Below are 8,929 nucleotides of genomic sequence, written 5' to 3'. Positions count from 1 at the left end.
GCTTGGGAAGTCCAAGTTTGCAACATATAGAGACGGTCCCTACCCAACAGCAGGCTCACAGTCCAGAAGGGGGAGACAGAGAACAAAACAAAACATATTAACAAAATAAAATAAATACAATAAATATGTACAAATAAATAAATAAATTTGTCAAGCACTTACTATGTGCAAAGCACTGTTCTAAGCACTGGTGGGGGAATACAAGGTGATCAGGTTGTCCCACGTGGGGTTCACAGTCTTCATCCCCATTTTACAGATGAAGGAACTGAGGCTCAGAGAAGTTAAGTAATCTGCCCAAGATATAGAATTATAGCTGGATACACATCATTAATCAAATAAAGTAATAACTATGTACAAATATAGACCAATGCTGTGGGGAGGGAGAGGGGGTGATGGGGAGGAGAAGGAGAGGATAAGGGGGGGGGGGGGTGCTCAGTCTGGAAAGGCCTCCTGGAGGAGGTGAGCTCTCAGTAGGGCTTTGAAGGGAGGTCATATACCAGACAGTGGAGAAGCTGGGACTCCTGACCCTAGACTCATGTGCTTTCCATTAGGCCAGGCTGCCTTCCATTAGGAAAGTGAATAAGAGATAGTGACCCATGTAAAGGAGGAATAAGAAAAGGTATACTGTGTTTAAAAATAAAAGTGGAATATGAAAGCAAGGATCCAAAGAAGAAAGCCAGCATGTGTCAAGAAACAAAATGTCAGTATTAGATATCAGAGAGCAAAGTACTTTACCATAACTTTTGTGTATACACTGCATCCATTTTAAGGCACTCAGCATTCTTTTCCCTTTGTCCTCTCTCTTCTTTCACTGCAACCAAGCATGTCTATTCCATTCTATAGCAGCCTTCTCATGGTGACTCATTCTTGTCACTCCTGACACTGACTTTCTGACATCAAGCACTCAGTACTCTGCTCTGTACTCAATAAATATGATTGACTGCTTGATTGACCATTTGCTCCCACTGCCTCTTGCCTGGAACTCCCTACCCCTTAAAATTGGGCAGACCACTGCTCTCCCCATCATCTAATCCCTGTTGAAATCGCATCTCCTCCAGAAGTTCTTCCCTAATTAATCTCCCTTTTCCCTAGTCTATCTGATGTCCTCCACCCCTGCATCACCCAAGCACTTCAGTCCTTAGCCCTATTCCTTGCCTAGTATTCTGTCTCTGAAAGGGGCAACCAGATACGTGGATGTAGTCCCCATCCTTGATAGTCACCCAAATGTTTAGAAATGTACTAGCATTCCTAAATTTTTCCTCCATATCTCCAAAATTCATTTTAGTAATGCATTTTGAATTTGAATTTTTTCTAACTCCTCTTGAACCTGCTGATATTTTTGTCCAACAAAATCATGTAATGTGATCGCATCATTAAACAATAATTTATTTTTTCATGTAAATATACCTTTCGTCTTTAGACCTACAGTCTTTCCAAAAATCTAGAGGAAGGAAATATGCCAGTTCACATCTGCAAAACCTCAGAGAGTGGAGGCTAACTCCTTGTGGGCAGAGATCATGTCTACCAACTCTATTGCATTTTACTCTTCCAAATGCTTATACAGTGTTCTGTACACAGTAAAAACTAAATAAATATCATTCACTAAATAAATATCATTCATTGATGGATAGATTAAGCACACATCTTCAGTCAAAAAAGAAGAAAGTAGAAAAATATTCCATTTTTGGTTCTCTGAACATCTTCAAGAACAGGACAGAGGTACCATCTGTTTGGGTTGGTTTATTTTAAGACTCGCTGTTGTCCTTGATGTCAGTGAGTAGTTCTAAGTTTTTCCTTCTGTCACCAGCTGTGGATGCTCCCCCGAATGTTCCCCAGTTTTATGGCACAGCTGCCAGAAACCAGCACCCTCCATACCCACTATGGCTGGGAAAGAAAGATGATCCAAACAGTCCTTGTCACACCTACACTCTGTGGGAATTAGTACAGGTATGGAAATACTTTAATTCAATATACTTTTCTTTCCAAAAATATGTAAATTGAGGTATGCTTAAGTTAACTGAAGAAGATATGGTAGCCTTAGTTTGGTGATGCCTGATTTGATTTGAATTTGAACACTGCCAGAATTTCTAGCCAATTGCTCGATACAGAGATTCTTCTTTTATCTGTCAGGACACTAAGGACTCCATCAGGTCCTCAGTGACAATAGTAAGCTTAATTCAAAAGTGTAAATTGTGTTCAGAATGAATTGTTGTAAAATTCATTTAGAGAGACCTAGGTAAATGTAAATACATCCTATCCTAAATTACTGAACTAAGCCCATATGGAGAAAATCTTCTCAGATCAAACCAGTACATCTTATTCTGAGCCTCTAGATCCTGTTTTCTTTTAATCAGAGTTTTCCTTATAACATTGCTCAGTGTAAAATGAATAGTGTTAAATTAAAACTGTAACACTAAGATTGCCAAAGATGAACAGGTCATCAAGTTGTGTCATATTCACTTTACTGAGTGTAATGTTAATGTCTGTCATTATTTCTTATTTCCTTCATTTTTTCTGGTAAATAATTTATTAATCACTCACTAGATCTGTGACTGTTTAAATGGCATCAGTGTAAGCAAAAACAACATGAATAACATGAATAGTAAAAAGCAGTTTTCATTGGAAAACTGAAAAACTAGTTAATGCAGAAGTCCCACGGTGAAGCAAGCATATTTCAGGCTATAAGTGTTAACTAACATCTTTAAAAAATCTCTATTTCCCTAATACTGGTTCCACAATGTCCTCGTTTCTGGCTTAATTTAGAAAAGTAAAGGTTTGAAAGTAAACCTACCAATACGAACGAGGGTACAAGTTGAGATTGACGACATGATGAAAGGATGAAAGAAATGAGGCAGCTTAATGCAAAGCTCCTGCAGAGTATCTTAAGGGAAAAGAAATACTATTGAAAATTGGAAGCAAGCGCTTCAGTGACCTGGGCATGATTTGGGGTCTTGTAATGAAATTCAAAACAGATGAGCTTGGGCCATCTGTTAGAGATGTCTTAGATAGCATTGCTCCATGGAGAACTGAAACGATTAGCTTTCCATTTGTGCTTTTCTTTGAAGATCGAGATATAAACTACTCATCTAGGCTGAATAGCAGGCTTATGGTCAAAATCCATGTTGTTTTTAAAAATATCTATAATACTTACAGATTATTGAAGTGCTAACTTGCCTTTCTTTTTATATCAGGTCAAGAGGTTTTGTGTGAAACACTGAGAGTGAAACTAAAAACTATATTAGAGATTGTCTTTGGAGTAATCTTAGACTCTTGAGAATTATTATATTTCTGTAGTTCCACACCCACAGCATCTATGCTTTAGACTCTTTTACTCTTTGAAAATGCAGGATTTTTAGATTGTGCACAGTAGTTTTATGTATTTTTTTTAAATACTGACTCAAAGCTACTTCAAAGGATTCATACAAATAAAGCAGGTTTTTAAACACCAACCAGTATCAATTGATTGGTTAAACCATGAACAGCTAGATAATGCAACAGAAATGGCAAAAATGGAGACAAGTGGAATAACTATCCATCATAAATACAGCATATTTGAAAAAATTGGGGTTTAAAAATGGAACAAAAATAATTTATAGGTGTTTCAGGAAAAGAGGCTTTTTCTAGTTTTAATCTTTCATATTCAAACTGAAATTGGACTAATAGCAAACTAGCACCGTTGCCAGAGTTCATGTCTACCCAGGACAAATGAATATTTTGAAATACATTGAGGGCACATTTAACCCTCAGTGTCAGTACACCTTTTTTAGGAGACAGCCATGTAGATAAAAGGAAGCGTTTCATTTCCATTTACTTCTAGTCCTGCTGCAGGAGTCATCCCATGAGCAATGATGTGAACCAGTCTATGTGAATTGGCAGATTTCAGACTTTTTCAAATCATAGTTCTGTCCTTCAACTCCACTAGTGCCTTTGGGAATGCAGGGCAGGAGACAGGTCCTAGAGTCAGTCAGTCAGGCTGGCAGTAGGGTGAGGGAAGCAGCCAAAAACCAGAAAATGACCATCAAGAGTAGATAGTGAAAATGTTCAGCCTAAGAACCTCATTTACATGACCTTTAACCAATTTAAACAAATTATTCATATGAATTACGGCCACAACAATGAACTGTCATTACCATGTATCATTAAAATTGAGGACATTCCCCTTCCTGTCCCTTCTTTCATTAACTTGTGGATTCTGGATTTTGTATTTAAGCAAGTAGTGGTTGTCCAGTGTCTCAACTGTTGGGAAAGTCACTGCCACCATCTGAATCAATGAAAATGGAAAAGCATCTGGGCCATGGTAATAATAATAATAATAATCATGGCATTTGTTAAGTGCTTACTTTATTCCCGGCACTGTACTAAGTGCTGGGTTGGATAGAAGCAAATTGAGTTAGACACAGTCGCTGTCCCATGTGGGGCTCACAGCCTCAATCCCCATTTTACAGATGAGGTAACTGAGGCACAGAGAAGTGGCTTACCCACGGTCACATATCAGACAAGTGGCAGAACCAGGATTAGAGATGCTAAGACTTTTAAGTATGGAAGAGAGTCTTTGCTTGAAAAGATTTAGACAAATTCTTCTTCAGTATATGGAACAGTATGGAAGTTTCACAGGATCTCAAAGCCGCCACCCATCATCGCCATTTTCAAGAAGACAGAGTGAAAGATCAGATGGTGGCAATTCAATCAGTGGTATTTATTGAGTGCTTACTACATGGAGAGCACTGTACTGAGTGCTTGGTTGAGAGTACAGTATAACAGAATTGGTAGACAGATGTTCCCTGCCACAAGGATCTTACAATCTAGAAGGGAAGATAAACACTAAAATAAAATATAGATATGCTGTGGGACTGAGGGTGGGGTGAAGGCTATAGATCTAAGTGCATGGGCAATGCACAAGGGAGAGTGAGTAGGGGAAATGAGGGCTTAGTCAGGGAAGGGCCTTTGGAGATCAAGTAATTATAATAAGGCTTTGAAGGTAGGGGGGAGTGGTGATCTGTCCTTTATGAAGGGGAGGGAATTAATGCCTAGAGGGAGGACTTGGGCAAGAGGGTGGAAGTGGAATGGATGGGGAAGATGGGGAAGATGTATTGTGAGTAAATTGGTGATAGAGGAGCAAAGTGTATAGGCTGGCTTGTAGTAGGAAATTAGAGAAGTAAGATAGGAGGTGGCACGCTGATTGAATGATTTAAAGCCATTGTGTTTGATGGTGAGGTGATTGGGTAACAACTGGAGGCCCTAGATGAATAGGGAGACTGAACGGAGTAAAATGATATGGGCCACAAAGTAAAGTAAGGACTGTAAAGCCAGGAGTTAGTAAGGGCATCTAGGAGGCTGATAAAGTAGTCAGTGTAAGGTAGGGTAAGTGCATGGATCAGCATATTAGCAGTTTGGATGGAGAGAAAAGGATGGATTTTACCAATGCTGTGAATGTAGACCCAACTGGGTTTGGGGACAGAATGAATATGTGGGTTGAAAGAGAGAGATGAGTAAAGGGTGATGCCATATTTATAGGCTTGTGAGATAGAAAAGATGGTGATGCTCTCTATGGTGGGAAAGATAGGGGGAGGACAGGGTTTGGGTGGGAAGATGAGCTGTTATGTTTTTGATATGTTAAGTTTGAGGAGTTGGTGGGGCATCCAAATAGAGATGTTCTAAAGGCCAGAGGAAATATGAGACTCCAGAGAAAGAGGTCGGGGCTGGAGAGATAAATTTGGGAATCATCTGTTTAGAAATGGTAGTTGAAGTCATGGGAGCAAATGAGTGAGTGAGTGGGTTTAGAAGGAGAATGGAAGGGAACACAGAACTGAGTCTTGAGGGACTCCCATCATTAGATATTGGGAGGCAGAGGAGGGGCCTGTGAAAGAGACTAAGAAGGAGGGGCTACGGAGATAGGAGAACTAGGACAGGACAAATAAAATAAATTCAAGTCAAAATAATGTTTCAAGAAGAAAGGAATGGTCCACAATGTCAAAGTCAGCAGAGAGGTCGAAGAGCATTAGGATGGAGTTGAGGTCATTTTATTGGATTTAGTAAGAAGGAGGACATTGCTGACCATACAGAGAGCAGATTCCATGAAGTGAAGGGACTGGAAGTCAGGCTATTAGAGGGTCAAGGAGAGAAATGGAAAAGAGGCACAGGATGCAGTGGTTGTAGATGACTCGTTCAAGGAGTTTGAAGAGGAAATTGGGGAAGGAGTCATGGTGTCAAGGGAGGGTTTTTGTAGGATACAGGATACACAGCATGTTTAAAAGCAGTGAGGAAAAAGCCATTGGAAGGTGAACAGTTGAAGATGGTGAGGGAGGAGGGAAAAAAAAGAGGCAAGTGTTTTGTTGAGGTGCAAAGGCATGAGATTGGTGCAGATTTCTCCCCTAACTTTCCCATCACTGTAGATGGTGTCACCATCCTTCCTGTCTCACAAGCTTGTAACTTTGGCATTAATCTTGACTGTTCTCTCGCATTTAACCAACTTATTCAACCCATCACTAAATCCTGTCAATTCCATCTTCATAACATTACTAAAATCTGCCCTTTCCTCACCATCCAAATTGCTACACATTAATCTTATCACTTATCCTACCGTACTTTGATTACTGTATCATCCTCTTTGCTGACCACTCTGCTTCCTGTCTCTAATCACTCCAGTGCATACTTCTCTCTACTGACCAGATCATTTTTCTACAAAAGTGTTCAGAAGCTCCAACAGCCGCCCTTCCACCTCTGCATCAAACAAAAGCTCCTCACTTTTGGCTTTCAAGCCCATTGTCCCCTCCTATTTGTTGCTGAATTGTTACTTTCCAAGGGCTTAGTACAGTGCTCTGCACACAGTAAGAGCTCAATAAATATGATTGAATGAATGAATGTATGAATGAATACCTCACCTCACTACACTCCTGCTACAACCCAGCCCACACACTTCACTCCTCTATTGCTAACCTTCTCATTGCACCTTCATCTTTTCTACCTTGCCACCTACCTTTCACCCAGTCCTACATCTGGCCTGGAATGTTTTCCCTTTCCAACAGACAATTACTCTCTCCCCATTCAAAACCTATTAAAGGTACATTTCCTCCAAGAAACCTTCCCTGACAAAGCCCTCCTTTCTTCTTCTCCCTCTCTCTTTTATGTCACCCTGACTTGCTCCCTTTATTTATACTCCACTTAGACCATTAATTGACTGTAAACATAGAGTCACAGCTTCTCAGAAGAGCACAAGTGTTTTCAGAGAACAGATGTTTTCAATCTCATTACAGACCAGGAAGCAAGACTTTTAATATGGCATCCTCATCTAAGACTTACTAAATATTTCTTCTTTTATCAAGAAAGAGACCTCCAGAGGTTCAGTGAACCATGGGAAATCATGGCTTTCACTACGAATATTGAGAAAGCCCATAGTAACCCATGGATTTGATGGCATCACTGCTAAACTCTAGAAGGGTTTTTCTACTTTGTCATTTGTATAGTTTTCATCAAAATATGAAATACAGAGAAATTCAAACTCTGTAGAATGTCAAAGAGACCTCTGTAATTACCATACTTAGGAAAAAGCTAATGGCAGTTAATTTGGTAATAATTGGAAAGTATGATTCTTTTAAGTGTTTATTATATGACAAGCACTATTCTATGCACTACAGTAGATTCAATTTAAACAAGTTGGACAAAGGCTAAGTAGGAGGGAGTAGGAGTTAATGGATGAGTTAACTGAGGTACAGAGGAGTTAAGTGATTTACACAAAGGTGTAGCATGTTTTACACTCTCTGAATAGCCTGATAATGTTAATGGAACCCTGTTTCAGCACTTTACTTGGAAAATATGAAAATACTACTGTTTCTATGACAATAAGCTATTACAAATTCAATAAGAATTTGTTAAAGGAAGAGAACTAGTTTGTCCACCAAAGTCAGTCATACATACAAGTGATTGAAGTACTTGTGACTCCCCAATAATCAGCTCACCTTGGTACTCAAATGTTAAGTGTTTGATTTGTTTAAGAATGGATTTGTAGCAAAACTAATGTTTCCATCCCCGGAAACAGGACAAAAGAACAATTATAATATGTTGCAAGCCCTACAAGAACTCCCCAAAGAAATTCCTCAATCAAAATTGTCCTACATAAAGTCTAATTACAGGGCTTTCTCCCATATGCATGTAACTTACGAATAGAAAACTATTCCACAAAGAGCAATGACATAATCATGCCACTTATGGACTACTTTATGAAATGCATGTGAACTACTTAATCCACATAGTGGTTCATTGAGAAGGATCAGTATTTGCATCACCATTTTTAGTTTCACTGTCCCAGTTTCTGGGAGTAAATCCAATTAATGTCCTAGTGTGCCTGGTGCAGAATGACTCCAGTGGAGGTCCCCAGGGAAAAATCCATTCTCTTTCCTTTTCCCCTTCAGGATGTGTATGCTTCCCAACTTACAGCCTGCACTCAGTGAAGGTAACGGGTAACATCTCTAGACAGTGAGCTCCCCCTTCTTGTGGGCAGTGAACGTATCTACCCCGTTTGTTACATTGTACTCTCCCAAGTGTTCAGTACAAACATGCAGTACACACTCAGGAAATAAAATTGTTTAAACAAAGGGTCTAGGGAGTTCTTGCATTCAGTGGTCCAGAAGAAATGACCCTCTCCACTTGTTGGCTAAGGTGGCTCTGTTTCTGGGTCACTCAGGTCAGTTGTACCTCCTCCTCTCTTTCATTCATTTCACTTCAGCAAGCCATGTCCTGTACATTTTAAGACTGCACTCCTGTGAGATAATTTATTTCTGCCCTTCCCAGTACAACACCTCTGATTAATTATCTTGTATTGAGTAGTTTTGTCACCGTCTTGGTCAGGGTGAGCTACTACGTGCACATTACACCTACAATCTGAAGTCATTGTCAACCCATTTGTCTATGCAATCCAAGAATTCATTTATTA

The sequence above is a fragment of the Tachyglossus aculeatus genome, chromosome 2 (assembly GCF_015852505.1).
Source record: "Tachyglossus aculeatus isolate mTacAcu1 chromosome 2, mTacAcu1.pri, whole genome shotgun sequence".
Classification (NCBI taxonomy): domain Eukaryota; kingdom Metazoa; phylum Chordata; class Mammalia; order Monotremata; family Tachyglossidae; genus Tachyglossus; species Tachyglossus aculeatus.
The sequence above is the reverse complement of the archived record's forward strand: the minus strand, read 5'-3'. Positions refer to the sequence as shown.